Source organism: Carcharodon carcharias (assembly GCF_017639515.1).
Source record: "Carcharodon carcharias isolate sCarCar2 chromosome 19 unlocalized genomic scaffold, sCarCar2.pri SUPER_19_unloc_8, whole genome shotgun sequence".
In the NCBI taxonomy this organism is placed as follows: domain Eukaryota; kingdom Metazoa; phylum Chordata; class Chondrichthyes; order Lamniformes; family Lamnidae; genus Carcharodon; species Carcharodon carcharias.
Window position 1 is genome coordinate 101,196 of NW_024470572.1, and position 26,463 is coordinate 127,658.

At 36.6% G+C, this 26,463-nt stretch overlaps 1 protein-coding gene across 1 annotated transcript in view; it reads left to right on the forward strand.

Moving 5' to 3' along the window:
- Positions 1-26,463, forward strand: part of LOC121273432 (protein PF14_0175-like) — a gene marked incomplete at both ends in the record, with an annotated part of 118,560 nt that overhangs the window by 77,880 nt on the left and 14,217 nt on the right. The gene's annotated exons all lie outside the window — the stretch shown is intronic.

Consider the following 26,463-nt stretch of genomic DNA (forward strand, 5'->3'; position numbering starts at 1 on the left):
AATATCACTCTCAGTAATATCACTCTCAGTAATATCACTCTCAGTAATATCACTCTCAGTAATATCACTCTCAGTAATGTCACTCTCAGTAATATCACTCTCAGTAATATCACTCTCAGTAATATCACTCTCAGTAATATCACTCTCAGTAATATCACTCTCAGTAATATCACTCTCAGTAATATCACTCTCAGTAATATCACTCTCAGTAATATCACTCTCAGTAATATCACTCTCAGTAATGTCACTCTCAGCAATATCACTCTCAGTAATATCACTCTGAGTAATAACACTCTACACAATATCACTCTCAGCAATATCACTCTCAGTAATATCACTCTCAGTAATATCACTCTCAGTAATATCACTCTCAGTAATGTCACTGTCAGCAATATCACTCTCAGTAATATCACTCTCAGTAATATCACTCTCAGTAATATCACTCTCAGTAATATCACTCTCAGTAATATCACTCTCAGTAATATCACTCTCAGTAATATCACTCTCAGTAATATCACTCTCAGTAATATCACTCTCAGTAATATCACTCTCAGTAATATCACTCTCAGTAATATCACTCTCAGTAATATCACTCTCAGTAATATCACTCTCAGTAATATCACTCTCAGTAATATCACTCTCAGTAATATCACTCTCAGTAATATCACTCTCAGTAATATCACTCTCAGTAATATCACTCTCAGTAATATCACTCTCAGTAATATCACTCTCAGTAATATCACTCTCAGTAATATCACTCTCAGTAATATCACTCTCAGTAATATCACTCTCAGTAATATCACTCTCAGTAATATCACTCTCAGTAATATCACTCTCAGTAAAATCACTCTCAGTAATATCACTCTCAGTAATATCGATCTCAGTAATGTCACTCTCAGTAATGTCACTCTCAGTAATCTTCACTCTCAGAATGTCACTCTCAGTAATATCACTCTCAGCAGATATCACTCTCAGTATTATCACTCTCATCAATATCACTCTCAGCAATATCACTCTCAGCAATATCACTCTCAGTAAAATCACTCTCGGTAGATATCACTCTCAGTAATATCACTCTCAGCTATATCACTCTCAGTAATATCACTCTCAGTAATATCACTCTCAGTAATGTCACTCTCAGCAATATCACTCTCAGTAATATCACTCTCAGTAATATCACTCTCAGTAATATCACTCTCAGTAATATCACTCTCAGTAATATCACTCTCAGTAATATCACTCTCAGTAATATCACTCTCAGTAATATCACTCTCAGTAATGTCACTCTCAGTAATATCACTCTCAGTAATATCACTCTCAGTAATATCACTCTCAGTAATGTCACTCTCAGTAATATCACTCTCAGTAATATCACTCTCAGTAATATCACTCTCAGTAATATCACTCTCAGTAATATCACTCTCAGTAATATCACTCTCAGTAATATCACTCTCAGTAATGTCACTCTCAGTAATATCACTCTCAGTAATGTCACTCTCAGCAATATCACTCTCAGTAATATCACTCTCAGTAATATCACTCTCAGTAATGTCACTCTCAGCAATGTCACTCTCAGTAATGTCACTCTCAGTAATGTCACTCTCAGTTATATCACTCTGAGTAATATCACTCTCAGCAATATCACTCTATTTGTAATATCACTCTCAGCAAAATCACTCTCAGTAATATCACTCTCAGTAATATGACTCTCAGTAATGTCACTCTCAGTAATATCACTCTCAGTAATATCACTCTCAGTAATATCACTCTCAGTAATATCACTCTCAGTAATATCACTCTCAGTAATATCACTCTCAGTAATATCACTCTCAGTAATATCACTCTCAGTAATATCACTCTCAGTAATATCACTCTCAGTAATATCACTCTCAGTAATATCACTCTCAGTAATATCACTCTCAGTAATATCACTCTCAGTAATATCACTCTCAGTAATATCACTCTCAGTAATATCACTCTCAGTAATATCACTCTCAGTAATATCACTCTCAGTAATATCACTCTCAGTAATATCACTCTCAGTAATATCACTCTCAGTAATGTCACTCTCAGTAATATCACTCTCAGTAATATCACTCTCAGTAATATCACTCTCAGTAATATCACTCTCAGTAATATCACTCTCAGTAATATCACTCTCAGTAATATCACTCTCAGTAATATCACTCTCAGTAATATCACTCTCAGTAATATCACTCTCAGTAATATCACTCTCAGTAATATCACTCTCAGTAATATCACTCTCAGTAATATCACTCTCAGTAATATCACTCTCAGTAATATCACTCTCAGCAATATCACTCTCAGTAATATCACTCTCAGTAATATCACTCTCAGTAATATCACTCTCAGTAATATCACTCTCAGTAATATCACTCTCAGTAATATCACTCTCAGTAATATCACTCTCAGTAATATCACTCTCAGTAATATCACTCTCAGTAATATCACTCTCAGTAATGTCACTCTCAGTAATATCACTCTGAGTACTATCACTATCAGCAATATCACTCTCAGTAATATCACTCTCAGCAATATCACTCTCAGCAATATCAGTGTCAGTAATATCACTCTCAGCAATATCACTCTCAGTATTGTCACTCTCAGCAATGTCACTCTCAGTATATCACTCTCAGCAATATCACTCTCAGTAATATCACTCTCAGTAATATCACTCTCAGTATGTCACTCTCAGCAATATCACTCTCAGTAATGTCACTCTCAGTAATATCACTCTCAGTATTGTCACTCTCAGCAATATCACTCTCAGTAATATCACTCTCAGCAATACACTCTCAGCAATATCACTCTCAGCAATACACTCTCAGTAATTCACTCTCAGCAATATCACTCTCAGCAATATCATTCTCAGTAATATCACTCTCAGTAATATGTCTCTCAGTAATGTCACTCTCAGCAATATCAGTCTCAGTAATATCACTCTCAGTAATATCACTCTCAGTAATGTCACTCTCAGCAATATCACTCTCAGCAATATCACTCTCAGTAATATCAATCTCAGCAATATCACTCTCAGTAATATCACTCTCAGAAATGTCACTCTCAGCAATATCACTCTCAGTAATATCACTCTCAGTAATATCACTCTCAGTAATATCACTCTCAGCAATATCACTCTCAGTAATATCACTCTCAGTAATATCACTCTCAGTAATATCACTCTCAGTAATATCACTCTCAGTAATATCACTCTCAGCAATATCACTCTCAGTAATATCACTCTCAGTAATATCACTCTCAGTAATATCACTCTCAGTAATATCACTCTCAGTAATATCACTCTCAGTAATATCACTCTCAGTAATATCACTCTCAGTAATATCACTCTCAGTAATATCACTCTCAGCAATATCACTCTCAGTAATATCACTCTCAGTAATATCACTCTCAGTAATATCACTCTCAGCAATATCACTCTCAGTAATATCACTCTCAGTAATATCACTCTCAGTAATATCACTCTCAGTAATATCACTCTCAGTAATATCACTCTCAGTAATATCACTCTCAGTAATATCACTCTCAGTAATATCACTCTCAGTAATATCAATCTCAGCAATATCAAGATCAGCAATAACGCTCTCAGTAATATCACTCTCAGTAATGTCACTCTCAGTAATGTCACTCTCAGTAATATCACTCTCCTTAATGTCACTCTCAGCAATATCAACTCTCAGTCAATGTCACTCTCAGTATTATCACTCTCAGTAATGTCACTCTCCGCAATATCACACTCAGTAATGCCACGCTCAGTAATTCACTCTCATAATTATCACTCTCAGTAAAGTCACTCTCAGCAATGTCACTCTCAGTAATATCACTCTCAGTAATGTCACTCTCAGTAATATCACTCTCAGTAATATCACATTCAGTAATATCTCTCTCAGTAATATCACTCTCAGTAATATCACTCTCAGTAATGTCACTCTCAGCAATGTCACTCTCAGTAATGTCACTCTCAGTAATATCACTCTGAGTAATATCACTCTCAGCAATATCACTCTCAGTATTAACACTCTCAGCAATATCAAACTCAGCAATATCACTCTCAGCAATATCACTCTCAGTAATATCACTCTCAGTAATGTCACTCTCAGTAATATCAATCTCAGTAACATCACTCTCAGCAATATCACTCTCAGTAATATCACTCTCAGTAATATAACTATCAGTAATGTCACTCTCAGCAATATCACTCTCAGTGTTGTCAATCTCAGTAATGTCACTCTCAGTAAGTCACTCTCAGTAATTTCAATCTCAGTAATATCACTCTCAGTAATATCACTCTCAGTAATGTCACTCTCAGCAATGTCACTCTCAGTAATGTCACTCTCAGTAATATCACTCTCAGTTATATCACTCTCAGCAATATCACTCTCATAATGTCACTCTCAGCAATATCACTCTCAGCAATATCACTCTCAGCAATATCACTCTCAGCAATGTCACTCTCAGTAATAGTCACTCTCAGCAATATCACTCTCAGTAATATCACTCTCAGATAATGTCACATCAGTAATATCACGCTCAGCAATATCAGCTCTCAGCAATATCACTCTCAGTAATATCACTCTCAGTAATGTCAAACTCAGAATATCACTCTCAGTAATATCACTCTCAGCAATATCACTCTCAGCAATATCACTCTCAGTACTATCACTCTCAGTAATGTCTCTCACAGCAATATCACTCTCAGTGTTGTCAATCTCAGTAATGTCACTCTCAGTATATCACTCTCAGCAATATCACTCTCAGTAATATCACTCTCAGTAATATCACTCTCAGTAATGTCACTCTCCGCAAGTGTCACTCTCAGTAAGGTCACTCTCAGTAATATCACTCTGAGTAATATCACTCTCAGCAATATCAACTCTCAGTATTAACACTCTCAGCAATATCACTCTCAGCAATATCACTCTCAGCAATATCACTCTCAGCAATATCACTTCTCATAATGTCACTCTCAGCAATATCATTCTCATAATATCACTCTCTGTAATATTCTCTCAGTAATGTCACGCTCAGCAATATCAGTCTCAGTAATATCACTCTCAGTAATATCACTCTCAGTAATATCACTCTCAGTAATATCACTCTCAGTAATATCACTCTCAGTAATATCACTCTCAGTAATATCACTCTCAGTAATATCACTCTCAGTAATATCACTCTCAGTAATATCACTCTCAGTAATATCACTCTCAGTAATATCACTCTCAGTAATATCACTCTCAGTAATATCACTCTCAGTAATATCACTCTCAGTAATGTCACTCTCAGTAATATCACTCTCAGTAATATCACTCTCAGCAATATCACTCTCAGTAATATCACACACAGTAATATCACTCTCAGCAATATCACTCTCAGTAATTTCACTCTCAGTAATGTCAATCTCAGTAATATCACTCTCAGTAATGTCACTCTCAGTAATGTCAATCTCAGTAATGTCAATCTCAGTAATATCACTCTCAGTAATATCACTCTCAGTAATATCACTCTCAGTAATATCACTCTCAGTAATATCACTCTCAGTAATATCACTCTCAGTAATATCACTCTCAGTAATATCACTCTCAGTAATATCACTCTCAGTAATATCACTCTCAGTAATATCACTCTCAGTAATATCACTCTCAGTAATATCACTCTCAGTAATATCACTCTCAGTAATATCACTCTCAGTAATATCACTCTCAGCAATATCACTCTCAGTAATATCACTCTCAGTAATATCACTCTCAGTAATATCACTCTCAGTAATGTCACTCTCAGTAATATCACTCTCAGTAATATCACTCTCAGTAATATCACTCTCAGTAATATCACTCTCAGTAATATCACTCTCAGTAATATCACTCTCAGTAATATCACTCTCAGTAATATCACTCTCAGTAATATCACTCTCAGTAATATCACTCTCAGTAATATCACTCTCAGTAATATCACTCTCAGTAATATCACTCTCAGTAATATCACTCTCAGCAATATCACTCTCAGTAATATCACTCTCAGTAATATCACTCTCAGTAATATCACTCTCAGTAATATCACTCTCAGTAATATCACTCTCAGAATATCACTCTCAGTAATATCACTCTCAGCAATATCACTCTCAGTAATATCACTCTCAGCAATATCACTCTCTGTAATATCACTCTCAGCAATATCACTCTCAGTATATATCACTCTTCAGTAATGTCACTCTCAGCAATATCACTCTCAGTAATATCACTCTCAGTAATATCACTCTCAGTAATGTCACTCTCAGCAATTATCATTCTCAGTAATATCACTCTCAGTAATTGTCACTCTCAGTAATGTCACTCTCAGCAATATCACTCTCAGTAATATCACTCTCAGTAAGTCACTCTCAGCAATATCACTCTCAGCAATATCACTCTCAGTAATGTCACTCTCAGTAATATCACTCTCAGTAATATCACTCTCAGTAATATCACTCTCAGTAATGTCACTCTCAGCAATATCACTCTCAGTAATATCACTCTCAGTAATAGTCACTCTCAGTAAAGTCACTCTCAGTAATATCACTCTCAGTAATATCACTCTCAGTAATGTCACTCTCAGTAATATCACTCTCAGTAATATCACTCCCAGTAATATCACTCTCAGTAATCTCACTCCCAGTAATATCACTCTCAGTAATGTCACTCTCAGTAATATCACTCTCAGTAATGTCACCTCAGTAATATCACTCTCAGTAATATCACTCTCAGTAATATCACTCTCAGGAATGTCACTCTCAGCAATATCACTCTCAGTAATGTCACTCTCAGCAATATCACTCCTCAGTAATATCACTCTCAGTAATTCACTCTCAGTAATATCACTCTCAGTAATATCACTCTCAGTAATGTCACTCTCAGTAATATCACTCTCAGTAATGTCACTCTCAGTAATGTCACTCTCAGCAATATCACTCTCAGAATGTCACTCTCAGTAATATCACTCTCAGTAATATCACTCTCAGTAATGTCACTCTCAGTAATGTCAATCTCAGCAATATCACACTCAGTAATGTCACTCTCAGTAATGTCACTCTCAGTAATGTCAATCTCAACAATATCACTCTCAGTAATATCACTCTCAGTAATATCACTCTCAGTAATGTCACTCTCAGTAATGTCAATCTCAGCAATATCACTCTCAGTAATGTCACTCTCAGTAATGTCACTCTCAGCAATATCACTCTCAGCAATATCACTCTCAGCGATATCACTCTCAGTAATATCACTCTCAGTAATATCACTATCAGTAATTGTCACTCTCAGCAATATCACTCTCAGCAATATCACCTACAGTAATATCACTCTCAGAATATCACTCTCAGTAAAATCACTCTCAGCAATATCACTCTCAGCAATATCCCTCTCAGTAATATCATCTCAGTAATATCACTCTCAGTAATATCACTCTCAGTAATGTCACTCTCAGAATAGCACTCTCAGCAATATCACTCTCAGTAATAGCACTCTCAGAATATCACTCTCAGTAATGTCACTCTCAGAATATCAGTCTCAGCAATGTCACTCTCAGCAATATCACTCTCAGTAATATCACTCTCAGCAATATCACTCTCAGTAATGTCACTCTCAGCAATTCACTCTCAGTAATTCACTCTCATAATATCACTCTCAGGAATGTCACTGTCAGCAATATCACTCTCAGTAATGTCACTTCTCAGCAATATCACTCTCAGCAATATCACTCTCAGCATTATCACTCTCAGCAATAGTCACTTCAGTAATTCACTCTCAGTAATATCACTCTCAGCATTGTCACTTCAGTAATATCACTCATCAGCAATATCACTCTCAGTAATTCACTCTCAGTAGATTCACTCTCAGCAATATCACTCTCAGTAATGTCACTCTCAGCAATATCACTCTCAGTAATATCACTCTCAGCAATATCACTCTCAGTAATGTCACTCTTCAGCAATATCACTCTCACAATATCACTCTCAGTAATTCACTCTCAGTAATGTCAATCTCAGTAATATCACTCTCAGTAATATCACTCTCAGCAATTTCACTCTCAGTAATATCACTCTCAGCAATATCACTGTCAGCAATATCACTCTCAGTAATATCACTCTCAGTAATATCACTCTCAGTAATATCACTCTCAGTAATGTCACTCTCAGTAATTTCACTCTCAGTAATGTCACTCTCAGTAATATCACTCTCAGTAATATCACTCTCAGTAATATCACTCTCAGCAATATCACTCTCAGTAATATCACTCTCAGTAATATCACTCTCAGTAATATCACTCTCAGTAATATCACTCTCAGTAATATCACTCTCAGTAATATCACTCTCAGTAATGTCACTCTCAGTAATATCACTCTCAGTAATATCACTCTCAGTAATATCACTCTCAGTAATATCACTCTCAGTAATATCACTCTCAGTAATATCACTCTCAGTAATATCACTCTCAGTAATATCACTCTCAGTAATATCACTCTCAGCAATATCACTCTCAGTAATATCACTCTCAGTAATATCACTCTCAGTAATATCACTCTCAGTAATATCACTCTCAGTAATGTCACTCTCAGTAATGTCACTCTCAGTAGTTCACTCTCAGTATGTCACTCTCAGTAATATCACTCTCAGCAATATCACTCTCAGTAATATCACTCTCAGCAATATCACTCTCAGTAATATCACTCTCAGCAATATCACTCTCAGCAATAGGCACTCTCAGTAATGTCACTCTCAGTAATATCACTCTCAGCTATATCACTCTCAGCAATATCACTCTCAGTAATGTCACTCTCAGCAATATCACTCTCAGTAATATCACTCTCAGTAATATCACTCTCAGTAATATCACTCTCAGTAATGTCACTCTCAGCAATATCACTCTCAGTAATAGCACTCTCAGTAATATCACTCTCAGTAATATCACTCTCAGCAATTCACTCTCAGCAATATCACTGTCAGCAATATCACTCTCAGTAATATCACTCTCAGTAATATCACTCTCAGCAATATCACTCTCAGTAATATCACTCTCAGTAATATCACTCTCAGTAATATCACTCTCAGTAATATCACTCTCAGTAATGTCACTCTCAGCAATATCACTCTCAGTAATGTCACTCTCAGTAATATCACTCTCAGTAATGTCACTCTCAGCAATATCACTCTCAGTAATATCACTCTCAGTAATATCACTCTCAGTAATGTCACTCTCAGTAATATCACTCTCAGTAATGTCACTCTCAGCAATATCACTCTCAGTAATATCACTCTCAGTAATATCACTCAGAAATGTCACTCTCAGCAATATCACTCTCAGTAATGTCACTCTCAGTAATATCACTCTCAGTAATATCACTCTCAGTAATATCACTCTCAGTAATGTCACTCTCAGCATTATCACTCTCAGCAATATCACTCTCAGCAATATCACTCTCAGTAATGTCACTCTCAGCAATATCACTCTCAGTAATGTCACCCTCAGTAATATCAGTCTCAGTAATAACACTCTCAGCCATATCACTCTCAGCTATATCTCTCGCCGCAATATCACTCTCAGCAATATCACTCTCAGTTATATCACTCTCAGTAATATCACTCTCAGCAATATCACTCTCAGTAATATCACTCTCAGCAATATCACTCTCAGTAATATCACTCTCAGTAATATCACTCTCAGTAATATCACTCTCAGCAATATCACTCTCAGTAATATCACTCTCAGTAATATCACTCTCAGTAATATCACTCTCAGCAATATCACTCTCAGTAATATCACTCTCAGCAATATCACTCTCAGTAATATCACTCTCAGTAATATCACTCTCAGTAATATCACTCTCAGTAATATCACTCTCAGTAATATCACTCTCAGTAATATCACTCTCAGTAATATCACTCTCAGTATATCACTCTCAGTAATATCACTCTCAGTAATATCACTCTCAGTAATATCACTCTCAGTAATATCACTCTCAGTAATATCACTCTCAGTAATATCACTCTCAGTAATATCACTCTCAGTAATATCACTCTCAGTAATATCACTCTCAGTAATATCACTCTCAGTAATATCACTCTCAGTAATGTCACTCTCAGTAATATCACTCTCAGTAATATCACTCTCAGTAATATCACTCTCAGTAATATCACTCTCAGTAATATCACTCTCAGTAATATCACTCTCAGTAATATCACTCTCAGTAATGTCACTCTCAGTAATATCACTCTCAGTAATATCACTCTCAGTAATATCACTCTCAGTAATATCACTCTCAGTATCACTCTCAGTAATATCACTCTCAGTAATATCACTCTCAGTAATATCACTCTCAGTAATATCACTCTCAGTAATATCACTCTCAGTAATATCACTCTCAGTAATATCACTCTCAGTAATATCACTCTCAGTAATATCACTCTCAGTAATATCACTCTCAGTAATATCACTCTCAGTAATATCACTCTCAGTAATATCACTCTCAGTAATATCACTCTCAGTAATGTCACTCTCAGTAATATCACTCTCAGTAATATCACTCTCAGCAATATCACTCTCAGCAATATCACTCTCAGAAATATCACTCTCAGTAATGTCACTCTCAGCAATATCACTCTCAGTGTTGTCAATCTCAGTAATGTCACTCTCAGTAGTATCACTCTCAGCAATATCACTCTCAGTAATATCACTCTCAGTAATTCACTCTCAGTAATGTCACTCCTCAGCAATGTCACTCTCAGTAAGGTCACTCTCAGTAATACACTCTGAGTAATATCACTCTCAGCAATATCACTCTCATATTAACACTCTCAGCAATATCACTCTCAGCAATATCAATCTCAGCAATACACTCTCAGCAATGTCACTCCTCAGTAATGTCACTCTCACAATATCATTCTCAGTAATATCACTCGCTGTAATATGTCTCTCAGTAATGTCACGCTCAGCAATATCAGTCTCAGTAATTCAATCTCAGAGATATCACTCTCAGTAATATCACTCTCAGTAATGTCACTCTCAGTAATATCACTCTCAGTAATGTCACTCTCAGTAATATCACTCTCAGTAATATCACTCTCAGTAATGTCACTCTCAGCAATATCACTCTCAGTAATATCACTCTCAGTAATATCACTCTCAGTAATGTCACTCTCAGCAATATCACTCTCAGTAATATCACTCTCAGTAATATCACTCTCAGTAATGTCACTCTCAGCAATATCACTCTCAGTAATATCACTCTCAGCAATATCACTCTCAGTAATATCACTCTCAGTAATATCACTCTCAGTAATATCACTCTCAGTAATATGACTCTCAGTAATGTCACGCTCAGCAATTTCATTCTCAGTAATGTCACTCTCAGCAATATCACTCTCAGTAATATCACTCTCAGCATTAAGAACTCTCAGTAATGTCATTCTCAGCAATTTCACTCTCAGTAATATCACTCTCAGTAATATCACTCTCAGTAATATCACTCTCAGTAATGTCACTCTCAGTAATATCACTCTCAGTAATGTCAATCTCAGTAATACCACTTCAGCAATATCACTCTCAGTAATGTCACTTCAGCAATATCACTCTCAGAAATATCATCTCAGTAATGTCACTCTCTGCAATATCACTCTCAGTAATATCACACTCAGTAATGTCACTCTCAGTAATGTCACTCTCAGCAATATCATCTCTGTAATGTCACTCTCAGTAATATCACTCTCAGTAATAACACTCTACGCAATATCACACTCAGCAATATCACTCTCAGCATATAACTCTCAGCAATATCACTCTCAACAATATCACTCTCAGTAAATTCAATCTCAGCAATATCACTCTCAGCAATATGACTTCAGTAATTTCACTCTCAGTAAGGTCACTCTCAGTAATACCACTCTCAGTAATGTCACTCTCAGTAATATCACTCTCCGCAGTATCACTCTCAGTAATATCACTCTCAGCAATGTCACTCTCAGCAATATCACTCTCAGCAATATCACTCTCAGTAATATCACTCTCAGCAATATCACTCTCAGTAATATCACTCTCAGTAATATCACTCTCAGCAATGTCACTCTCAGTAATATCACTCTCAGTAATGTCACTCTCAGTAATATCACTCTCAGTAATGTCACTCTCAGCAATATCACTCTCAGTAATATCACTCTCAGCAATATCACTCTCAGTAATATCACTCTCAGTAATATCATCTCAGTAATGTCACTCTCAGCAAATATCACTCTCAGTAATGTCACTCTCAGTAATATCACTCTCAGTAATATCACTCTCAGTAATATCACTCTCAGTAATATCACTCTCAGTAATGTCACTCTCAGTAATGTCACTCTCAGTAATGTCACTCTCAGTAATGTCACTCTCAGCAATATCACTCTCAGTAATATCACTCTCAGTAATATCACTCTCAGTAATGTCACTCTCAGTAATATCACTCTCAGTAATGTCACTCTCAGTTATATCACTCTCAGTAATTTCACTCTCAGTAATATCACTCTCAGTAATATCACTCTCAGCAATATCACTCTCAGTAATATCACTCTCAGTAATATCACTCTCAGTAATATCACTCTCAGTAATATCACTCTCAGTAATATCACTCTCAGTAATATCACTCTCAGTAATATCACTCTCAGTAATATCACTCTCAGTAATATCACTCTCAGTAATATCACTCTCAGTAATATCACTCTCAGTAATATCACTCTCAGTAATATCACTCTCAGTAATATCACTCTCAGTAATATCACTCTCAGTAATATCACTCTCAGTAATATCACTCTCAGTAATATCACTCTCAGTAATATCACTCTCAGTAATATCACTCTCAGTAATATCACTCTCAGTAATATCACTCTCAGTAATATCACTCTCAGCAATATCACTCTCAGTAATATCACTCTCAGTAATATCACTCTCAGTAATATCACTCTCAGCAATATCACTCTCAGTAATATCACTCTCAGTAATATCACTCTCAGCTATATCACTCTCAGCAATATCACTCTCAGCAATATCACTCTCAGTAATATCACTCTCAGCTAATATCATTCTCAGTAATATCACTCTCTGTAATATTCCTCTCAGTAATGTCACTCTCAGTAATTTCACTCTCAGTAATATCACTCTCAGTAATATCACTCTCAGTAATATCACTCTCAGTAATGTCACTCTCAGCAATATCACTCTCAGTAATGTCACTCTCAGTAATGTCACTCTCAGCAATATCAATCTCAAATATGTCACTCTCAGCAATATCACTCTCAGTAATATCACTCTCAGTAATATCACTCTCAGTAATGTCACGCTCAGTAATATCATCTCAGTAATATCACTCTCAGCAATATCACTCTCAGTAATGTCACGCTCCGCAATATCAGTCTCAGTAATGTCGCTCTCAGCAATATCACTCTCAGTAATATCACTGCTCAGCAATATCACTCTAAGTAATGTCACTCTCAGCAATATCACTCTCAGTAAGATCACTCTCAGTAATATCACTCTCAGTAATGTCACTGTCAGCATATCAGTCTCAGTAATGTCACTCTCAGCAATATCACTCTCAGTAAATATCACTCTACGCAATATCACTCTCAGCAATATCACTCTCAGCAATTATCACTCTCAGCAATATCACTATTAGTAATGTCCCTCTCAGCAATATCACTCTCAGTATGTCACTCTCAGTACTACACTTTCAGCAATATCACTCTCAGTAATGTCACTCTCAGCAATATCACTCTCAGTAATGTCACTCTCAGCAATATCACTCTCAGCAATATCACTCTCAGTAATATCACTCTCAGTAATATCACTCTCAGTAATGTCACTGTCAGCAATATCAGTCTCTGTAATGTCACTCTCAGTAATATCACTCTCAGTAATAACACTCTACGCAATATCACTCTCAGCAATATCACTCTCAGCATATAACTCTCAGCAATATCACTCTCAGCAATATCACTCTCAGTAAAATCACTCTCAGCAACTGTCAATCTCAGCAATATCAATCTCAGCAATAAGCCTCTCAGTAATATCACTCTCAGTAATGTCACTCTCAGTAATGTCACTCTCAGAATATCACTCTCCTTAATTCACTCTCAGCAATATCACTCTCAGCAATGTCACTCTCAGTATTATCACTCTCAGGAATGTCACTCTCCGCTATATCACACTCAGTAATGTCACGCTCAGTAATGTCATCTCAGTAATATCACTCTCTGTAAAGTCACTCTCAGCAATGTCACTCTCAGTAATATCACTCTCAGTAATGTCACTCTCAGTAATATCACTCTCAGTAATGTCACATTCAGTAATACACTCTCAGTAATATCACTCTCAGCAAGATCACTCCTCAGTATATCACTCTCAGTAATGTCACTCTCAGTAATATCACTCTCAGTAATATCACTGTAGCGATATCACTCTCAGTAATATCACTCTCAGTAATATAACTATCAGTAATGTCACTCTCAGCAATATCACTCTCAGCAATATCACTCTCAGTAATATCACTCTCAGCAAATCACTCTCAGTAATATCACTCTCAGTAATATCAATCTCAGTAATAGCACGCTCAGCAATATCACTCTCAGTATAGTCACTCTCAGTAATATCACTCTCAGTAATGTCACTCTCAGCAATATCACTCTCAGTAATTCACTCTCAGTAATGTCACTCTCAGCAATATCACTCTCAGTAATATCACTCTCAGTAATATCACTCTCAGCAATTCACTCTCAGCAATATCACTCTCAGTAATATCACTCTCAGTAATATCACTCTCAGTAATGTCACTCTCAGCAATTTCACTCTCAGTAATATCACTCTCAGAAATATCACTCTCAGTAATATCACTCTCAGTAATGTCACTCTCAGTAATGTCACTCTCAGTAATTCACTCTCAGTAATGTCACTCTCAGTAATATCACTCTCAGTATATCACTCTCAGTAATATCACTCTCAGTAATAGCACTCTCAGCAATTTCACTCTCAGCAATATCACTCTCAGTAATGTCACTCTCAGTAATGATCCACTCTCAGTAATATCACTCTCAGTAATGTCACTCTCAGTAATGTCACTCTCAGTAATATCACTCTCAGTACATATCACTCTCAGTAATATCACTCTCAGTAATATCACTCTCAGTAATATCACTCTCAGTAATTTACATCTCAGCAATATCACTCTCAGTATCTAACTCTCAGTAATGTCACTCTCAGTTAATATCAATCTCAGCAATATCATCTCATGTAATATCACTCTCAGTAATTTCACTCTCAGTAATATCACTCTCAGTAATGTCACTCTCAGTAATGTCAATCTCAGCAATATCACTCTCAGTAATATCACTCTCAGTAATATCACTCTCAGTAATGTCACTCTCAGTAATATCAATCTCAGTAATAGTCATCTCAGCAATATCACTATCAGTAATGTCAATCTCAGTTATGTCAATCTGAGTAATGTCACTCTCAGCAATATCACTCTCAGTAATATCACTCTCAGTAATGTCACTCTCAGTAATATCACTCTCAGTAATGTCACTCTCAGTAATGTCACTCTCAGTAGTATCACTCTCAGCAATATCACTCTCAGTAATATCACTCTCAGTAATATCACTCTCAGTAATGTCACTCTCAGCAATGTCACTCTCAGTAATATCACTCTCAGTAATATCACTCTGAGTAATATCACTCTCAGCAATATCACTCTCAGTATTACACTCTCAGCAATATCACTCTCAGTAATATCACTCTCAGCAATATCACTCTCAGCAATATCAGTGTCAGTAATATCACTCTCAGCAATATCACTCTCAGAATATCACTCTCTGTATATGTCACTCTCAGTAATGTCACTCTCAGCAATATCACTCTCAGTAATATCACTCTCAGTAATATCACTCTCAGTAATATCACTCTCAGTAATGTCACTCTCAGCAATATCACTCTCAGTAATATCACTCTCAGTAATGTCACTCTCAGCAATATCACTCTCAATAATGTCACTCTCAGCAATATCACTCTCAGAAATATCACTCTCAGTAATATCACTCTGAGTAATGTCACTCTCAGCAATATCATTCTCAGTAATATCACTCTCAGTAATATGACTCTCAGTAATGTCACGCTCAGCAATATCAGTCTCAGTAATGTCACTCTCAGCAATATCACTCTCAGTAATGTCACTCTCAGCAATATCACTCAAGAAATGTCACACTCAGTCAATATCACTCTCAGTAAGATCACTCTCAGTAATATCACTCTCAGTAATGTCACTGTCAGCAATATCAGTCTCAGTAATGTCACTCTCAGCAATATCACTCTCAGTAATATACTCTCACGCAATATCACTCTCAGCAATATCACTCTCAGCAATATCACTCTTAGTAATGTCACTCTCAGGCTATATCACTCTCAGTAATATCACTCTCAGTAATATCACTTCAGCAATATCACTCTCAGTAATATCACTTCAGCAATATCACTCTCAGAAATATCAATCTCAGTAATGTCACTCTCTGCAATATCACTCTCAGTATATCACTCTCAGTAATATCACTCTCAGTAATGTCACTGTCAGCAATATCAGTCTCTGTAATGTCACTCTCAGTAAATCACTCTCAGTAATAACACTCTACGCAATATCACTCTCAGCAATATCACTCTCAGCATATAACTCTCAGCAATATCACTCTCACAATATCACTCTCAGTAAAATCAATCACAGCAACATCACTCTCAGCAATATGACTCAGTAATTTCACTCTCAGTAAGGGTCACTCTCAGTAATACCACTCTCAGTAATGTCACTCTCAGTAATATCACTCTCCGCAGTATCACTCTCAGTAATATCACTCTCAGCAATGTCACTCTCAGCAATATCACTCTCAGCAATATCACTCTCAGTAAAATCACTCTCAGCAATGATCACTCTCAGCAATATCACTCTCATTAATATCACTCTCAGCAATGTCACTCTCAGTAATATCACTCTCAGTAATGTCACTCTCAGTAATGTCACTCTCAGTAATGTCACTCTCAGAATATCACTCGTCAGTAATATCACTCTCAGTAATATCACTCTCAGTAATATCACTCTCAGTAATGTCACTCTCAGCAATATCACTCTCAGTAATTGTCACATTCAGTAATGTCACTCTCAGTAATATCACTCTCAGCAATATCACTCTCAGTATTATCACTCTCAGTAATGTCACTCTCAGTAATGTCACTCTCAGTAATGTCACTCTCAGTAATGTCACTCTCAGGTAATGTCACTCTCAGTAATATCACTCTCAGTAATATCATTCTCAGTAATGTCACTCTCAGCAATATCACTCTCAGTAATGTCACTCTCAGCATATCACTCTCAGTAATATCACTCTCAGTAATATAACTCTCAGTAATGTCACTCTCAGCAATATCACTCTCAGTAATTTCATCTCAGTAATGTCACTCTCAGCAATATCACTCTCAGTAATATCACTCTCAGCAATATCACTCTCAGTAATATCACTCTCAGTAATATCACTCTCAGTAATATCACTCTCAGTAATATCACTCTCAGTAATATCACTCTCAGTAATATCACTCTCAGTAATATCACTCTCAGTAATATCACTCTCAGTAATATCACTCTCAGTAATATCACTCTCAGTAATATCACTCTCAGTAATATCACTCTCAGTAATATCACTCTCAGTAATATCACTCTCAGTAATATCACTCTCAGTAATATCACTCTCAGTAATATCACTCTCAGTAATATCACTCTCAGCAATATCACTCTCAGTAATGTCACTCACAGTAATAACACTCTCAGTAATATCACTCTCAGCAATATCACTCTCAGTAATATCATTCTCAGTAATGTCACGCTCAGTAATATCAGTCTCAAAAATATCACTCTCAGTAATGTCACTATCAGTAATATCACTCTCAGTAATGTCACGCTCAGTAATATCACTCTCAGTAATGTCACTCTCAGTAATATCACTCTCAGTAATGTCACTCTCAGTAATGTCAATCTCAGTAATGTCAATCTCAACAATATCACTCTCAGTAATATCACTCTCAGTAATATCACTCTCAGTAATGTCACTCTCAGTAATGTCAATCTCAGCAATATCACTCTCAGTAATGTCACTCTCAGTAATATCACTCTCAGTAATGTCAATCTCAGCAATATCACTCTCAGCAATATCACTCTCAGTAATGTCACTCTCAGTAATGTCACTCTCAGTAATATCACTCTCAGTAATATCACTCTCAGTAATATCACTCTCAGCAATATCACTCTCAGTAATGTCACTCTCAGTAATATCACTCTCAGCAATGTCACTCTCAGTAATATCACTCTCAGTAATATCACTCTCAGTAATGTCAATCTCAGCAATATCACTCTCAGCAATATCACTCTCAGTAATATCACTCTCAGTAATATCACTCTCAGTAATATCACTCTCAGTAATATCACTCTCAGTAATATCACTCTCAGTAATGTCACTCTCAGCAATATCACTCTCAGTAATGTCACTCTCAGCAATATCACTCTCAGTAATATCACTCTCAGCAATATCACTCTCAGTAATGTCACTCTCAGCAATATCACTCTCAGTAAGATCACTCTCAGTAATATCACTCTCAGTAATGTCACTCTCAGCAATATCACTCTCAGTAATGTCACTCTCAGCAATATCACTCTCAGTAATATCACTCTCAGCAATATCACTCTCAGCTAATATCACTCTCAGTAATATCACTCTCAGTCATTATCACTCTCAGTAATGTCACTCTCAGAATATCACTCTCAGCAATATCACTCTCAGTAATATCACTCTCAGCAATATCACTCTCAGTAATATCACTCTCAGCTAATATCACTCTCAGTAATATCACTCTCAGTAATGTCACTCTCAGCAATATCACTCTCAGTAATAGTCACTCTCAGCAATATCACTCTCAGTAATATCACTCTCAGCAATATCACTCTCAGTAATATCACTCTCAGTAATATCACTCTCAGTAATATCACTCTCAGTAATATCACTCTCAGTAATGTCACTCTCAGTAATATCACTCTCAGTAATATCACTCTCAGCAATATCACTCTCAGTAATATCACTCTCAGTAATATCACTCTCAGTAATATCACTCTCAGTAATATCACTCTCAGTAATATCACTCTCAGTAATATCACTCTCAGTAATATCACTCTCAGTAATATCACTCTCAGTAATATCACTCTCAGTAATATCACTCTCAGTAATATCACTCTCAGTAATATCACTCTCAGTAATATCACTCTCAGTAATGTCACATTCAGTAATATCACTCTCAGTAATATCACTCTCAGTAATGTCACTCTCAGCAATATCACTCTCAGTAATATCACTCTCAGCAATATCACTCTCAGCAATATCACTCTCAGAAATATCACTCTCAGTAATATCACTCTCAGCAATATCACTCTCAGTAAGTCACTCTCAGTAATATCACTCTCAGTAATATCACTCTCAGCAATATCACTCTCAGTAATAGTCACTCTCAGTAATATCACTCTCAGTAATGTCACTCTCAGTAATATCACTCTCAGTAATGTCACTCTCAGTAATATCACTCTCAGTAATATCACTCTCAGCAATATCACTCTCAGTAATATCACTCTCAGCAATATCACTCTCAGCAATATCACTCTCAGCAATATCACTCTCAGCAATATCACTCTCAGTAATGTCACTCTCAGCAATATCACTCTCAGTAATATCACTCTCAGTAATATCACTCTCAGTAATGTCACTCTCAGCAATATCACTCTCAGTAATATCACTCTCAGTAATATCACTCTCAGTAATATCACTCTCAGTAATGTCACTCTCAGCAATGTCACTCTCAGTAATGTCACTCTCAGTAATATCACTCTCAGTAATATCACTCTCAGCAATGTCACTCTCAGTAATATCACTCTCAGTAATATCACTCTCAGTAATATCACTCTGAGTAATGTCACTCTCAGCAATATCACTCTCAGTAATATCACTCTCAGTAATATCACTCTCAGTAATATCACTCTCAGCAATATCATCTCAGAATATCCTCTCAGCAATATCACTCTCAGTAATATCACTCTCAGCAATATCACTCAAGTATTGTCACTCTCAGCAATAGTCACTCTCAGTAAGATCACTCTCAGTAATATCACTCTCAGTAATATCACTCTCAGCAATTTCACTCTCAGTAATGTCACTCTCAGCAATATCACTCTCAGTAATATCACTCTACGCAATATCACTCTCAGCTAATATCACTCTCAGCAATATCACTCTCCGTAATGTCACTCTCAGCAATATCACTCTCAGCAATATCACTCTCAGTATTATCACTCTCAGCAATGTCACTCTCCGCAATATCACTCTCAGTAATATCCACTCTCAGTAATGACAGTCTCAGTAATGTCACTCTCAGTAATGTCACTCTGAACAATATCACTCTCAGTAATATCACTCTCAGTAATATCACTCTCAGTATTATCACTCTCAGTAATGTCACATTCAGTAATATCACTCTCAGTAATATCACTCTCAGCAATATCACTCTCAGTAATATCACTCTCAGTAATGTCACTCTCAGTAATGTCACTCTCAGTAATATCACTGTCAGCGATATCACTCTCAGTAATATCACTCTCAGTAATATAACTATCAGTAATGTCACTCTCAGCAATATCACTCTCAGCAATATCACTCTAGTTAATGTCACTCTCAGCAAAATCATCTCAGTAATATCACTCTCAGTAATATCACTCTCAGTAATGTCACTCTCAGCTATTATCACTCTCAGTAATATCACTCTCAGTAATATCACTCTCAGTAATGTCACTCTCAGCAATATCACTCTCAGCTAATGTCACTCTCAGTAATGTCCCTCTCAGCAATATCAACTATCAGCAATATCACTCTCAGTAATATCACTCTCAGCAATATCACTCTCAGCAATATCAGTGTCAGTAATATCACTCTCAGCAATATCACTCTCAGTATTGTCACTCTCAGCAATATCACTCTGAGAAATGTCACTCTCAGTAATATCACTCTCAGTAATATCACTCTCAGCAATATCACTCTCAGTAATATCACTCTCAGCAATATCACTCTCAGTAATATCACTCTCAGCAATATCACTCTCAGTATTGTCACTCTCAGCAATATCACTCTGAGAAATGTCACTCTCAGTAATATCACTCTCAATAATATCACTCTCAGCAATATCACTCTCAGCAATATCACTCTCAGCAATATCACTCTCAGCAATATCACTCTCAGTAATGTCACGCTTAGTAATGTCACTCTCAGCAATATCATTCTCAGTAATATCACTCTCAGTAATGTCACTCTCAGTAATATCACTCTCAGTAATATCAATCTCAGCAATATCACTCTCAGTAATGTCACGCTCAGTAATGTCACTCTCAGTAATGTCACTCTCAGTAATAGCACTCTCAGCAATATCACTCCCAGGAATGTCAATCTCAGCAATATCACTCTCAGCAATATCACTCTCAGCAATATCACACTCAGTAATGTCACTCTCAGTAATATCACTCTCAGTAATATCACTCTCAGTAATATCACTCTCAGCAATATCACTCTCAGTAATGTCACTCTCAGTAATATCACTCTCAGTAATGTCACTCTCAGTAATGACACTCTCAGAATGTCACTCTCAGTAATATCACTCTCAGTAATATCACTCTCAGTAATATCACTCTCAGTAATATCACTCTCAGTAATATCACTCTCAGTAATATCACTCTCAGTAATATCACTCTCAGTAATATCACTCTCAGTAATATCACTCTCAGTAATATCACTCTCAGTAATATCACTCTCAGTAATGTCACTCTCAGTAATAGTCACTCTCAGAATATCACTCTCAGAAATATCACTCTCAGCTAATATCACTCTCAGTAATATCACTCTCAGTAATATCACTCTCAGTAATATCACTCTCAGTAATGTCACTCTCAGTAATATCAATCTCAGTAACATCACTCTCAGCAATATCAGTCTCAGTAATATCACTCTCAGTAATATCACTCTCAGTAATGTCACTCTCAGCAATGTCACTCTCAGTAATATCACTCTCAGTAATATCACTCTCAGTAATATCACTCTCAGCAATAGTCACTCTCAGTAATATCACTCTCAGCAATATCACTCTCAGCAATATCACTCTCAGTAATATCACTCTCAGTAATATCACTCTCAGTAATGTCACTCTCAGCAATATCACTCTCAGTAATATCACTCTCAGTAATATCACTCTCAGTAATGTCACTCTCAGCAATATCACTCTCAGTAATATCACTATCAGCAATATCACTCTCAGTAATATCACTCTCAGCAATATCACTCTCAGCAATATCAGTGTCAGTAATATCACTCTCAGCAATATCACTCTCAGTATTGTCACTCTCAGCAATATCACTCTGAGAAATGTCACTCGCATCAATATCACTCTCAGTAATATCACTCTCAGTAATATCACTCTAGTAATGGTCACTCTCAGCAATATCAGTCCAGTAATATCACTCTCAGTAATATCACTCTCAGTAATGTCACTCTTCGCCAATATCACTCGTCAGCAATGTCTCTCTCATCAATATCACTCTCAGTAATATCATCGCTCAGCATTATCACTAGCAGTAATGTCACTCTCAGCAATATCACTCTCAGTATGTCACTCTCAGTAATATCACTATCAGTAATGTCACTCTCAGCAATATCCACTCACAGATATTGTCACTCATCAGTAATACAACTTTCAGCAATATCACTCTCAGCATAGTCACTCTCAGCAATATCACTCTCAGCAATATCACTATTAGTAATGTCACTCTCAGCAATAGCTCTCTCAGTAATGGTTCACTCTCATAGCTACTCACTCAGCAGTATGTCACCTCAGTAATGTCACTCTCAGCAATATCACTCTCAGTAATTTCAATCTCAGTAATGTCACTCTCAGCAATATCACTCTCAGTAATATCACTCTCAGTAATATCACTCTCAGTAATGTCACTCTCAGCCATATCACTCTCTGTAATGTCACTCTCAGTAATATCACTCTCAGTAATATCACTCTCAGCAATATCACTCTCAGCAATATCACTCTCAGCATATAACTCTCAGCAATATCACTCTCAGCAATATCACTCTCAGTAATATCAATCTCAGCAATATCACTCTCAGCAATATCACTCTCAGTAATTTCACTCTCAGTAATATCACTCTCAGTAATATCACTCTCAGTAATGTCACTCTCATAATATCACTCTCAGTAATTCACTCTCAGTAATATCACTCTCAGTAATGTCACTCTCAGCAATATCACTCTCAGCAATATCACTCTCAGTAATATCACTCTCAGCAATATCACTCTCAGCAATATCACTCTCAGTAATTCACTCTCAGCAATATCACTCTCAATAATATCACTCTCAGTAATGTCACTCTCAGTAATGTCACTCTGAACAATATCACTCTCAGTAATATCACTCTCAGTAATATCACTCTCAGTAATATCACTCTCAGTATTATCACTCTCAGTAATGTCAATCTCAGCAATATCACTCTCAGTACTGTCACTCTCAGTAATGTCACTCTCAGTAATATCACTCTCAGCAATATCACTCTCAGTAATATCACTCTCAGTAATATCACTCTCAGTAATGTCACTCTCAGTAATGTCACTCTCAGTAATGTCAATCTCAGGAATATCACTCTCAGTAATATCACTCTCAGTAATGTCACTCTCAGTAATGTCACTCTCAGCAATATCACTCTCAGTAATATCACTCACAGTAATATCACTCTCAGTAATGTCACTCTCAGTAATGTCAATCTCAGCAATATCAATCTCAGTAATATCACTCTCAGTAATGTCACTCTCAGTAATGTCACACTCAGTAATGTCAATCTCAGCAATATCACTCTCAGTAATATCACTCTCAGTAATGTCACTCTCAGCAATATCACTCTCAGTAATGCCACTCTCAGTAATGTCACTCTCAGTAATGTCACTCTCAGCAATATCACTCTCAGTAATATCACTCTCAGTAATGCCACTCTCAGTAATGTCACTCTCAGTAATGTCACTCTCAGTAATATCACTCTCAGTAATGTCACTCTCAGCAATATCACACTCAGTAATGTGAATCTCAGTAATGTCACATTCAGCAATATCACTATCAGTAATATCACCCTCAGCAAAATCACTCTCAGCAATATCACTATCAGCAATATCACTCACAGCAATGTCACTCTCAGCAATATCACTCACAGGAATATCACTCTCAGTAATGTCACGATCAATAATGTCACTCTCAGTAATGTCACTCTGAATAATGTCAATCTCAGCAATATCACTCTCAGTAATTCACGCTCAGCAATATCATTCTCAGTAATATCACTCTCTGTAATATGTCTCTCAGTAATGTCACGCTCAGCAATATCAGTCTCAGTAATATCACTCTCAGTAATATCACTCTCAGTAATATCACTCTCAGTAATGTCACTCTCAGCAATATCACTCTCAGTAATGTCACTCTCAGTAAATGTCACTCTCAGCAATATCACTCTCAATAATGTCACTCTCAGCAATATCACTCTCAGAAATATCACTCTCAGTAATATCACTCTGAGTAATGTCACTCTCAGCAATATCATTCTCAGTAATATCACTCTCAGTAATATGACTCTCAGTAATGTCACGCTCCGCAATATCAGTCTCAGTAATGTCGCTCTCAGCAATATCACTCTCAGTAATATCACGCTCAGCAATATCACTCAAAGTAATGTCACACTCAGCAATATCACTCTCAGTAAGATCACTCTCAGTAATATCACTCTCAGTAATGTCACTGTCAGCAATGTCAGTCTCAGTAATGTCACTCTCAGCAATATCACTCTCAGTAATATCACTCTCAGTAATATCACTCTCAGCAATATCACTCTCAGTAATATCACTCTCAGCAATATCACTCTCAGTAATGTCACTCTCAGTAATATCACTCTCAGTAATGTCACTCTCAGTAATATCACTCTCAGTAATATCACTCTCAGTAATGTCACTCTCAGTAATATCACTCTCAGTAATATCACTCTCAGTAATTTCAATCTCAGCAATATCACTCTCAGTAATATCACTCTCAGTAATATCACTCTCAGTAATATCACTCTCAGCAATATCACTCTCAGTAATATCACTCTCAGTAATATCACTCTCAGTAATATCACTCTCAGCAATATCACTCTCAGTAATATCACTCTCAGTAATATCACTCTCAGTAATATCACTCTCAGCAATATCACTCTCAGTAATATCACTCTCAGTAATATCACTCTCAGCAATATCACTCTCAGTAATATCACTCTCAGTAATGTCACTCTCAGTATCACTCTCAGTAATACCACTCTCAGTAATGTCACTCTCAGTAATATCACTCTCCGCAGTATCACTCTCAGTAATATCACTCTCAGCAATGTCACTCTCAGCAATATCACTCTCAGCAATATCACTCTCAGTAAAATCACTCTCAGCAATATCACACTCAGCAATTTCACTCTCATTAATATCACTCTCAGCAATGTCACTCACAGTAATATCACTCTCAGTAATGTCACTCTCAGTAATGTCACTCTCAGTAATGTCACTCTGAACAATATCACTCTCAGTAATATCACTCTCAGTAATATCACTCTCAGTAATATCACTCTCAGTAATGTCAATCTCAGCAATATCACTCTCAGTACTGTCACTCTCAGTAATGTCACTCTCAGTAATGTCTATCTCAGCAATATCACTCTCAGTAATATCACTCTCAGTAATGTCACTCTCAGTAATGTCACTGTCAGTAATGTCACTCTCAGTTATGTCAATCTCAGGAATATCACTCTCAGTAATATCACTCTCAGTAATGTCACTCTCAGTAATGTCACTCTCAGCAATATCACTCTCAGTAATATCATTCGCAGTAATATCACTCTCAGTAATATCACTCTCAGTAATGTCACTCTCAGCAATATCACTCTCAGTAATGTCACTCTCAGTAATGTCACTCTCAGCAATATCACTCTCAATAATGTCACTCTCAGCAATATCACTCTCAGAAATATCACTCTCAGTAATATCACTCTGAGTAATGTCACTCTCAGCAATATCATTCTCAGTAATATCACTCTCAGTAATATGACTCTCAGTAATGTCACGCTCCGCAATATCAGTCTCAGTAATGTCGCTCTCAGCAATATCACTCTCAGTAATATCACGCTCAGCAATATCACTCAAAGTAATGTCACACTCAGCAATATCACTCTCAGTAAGATCACT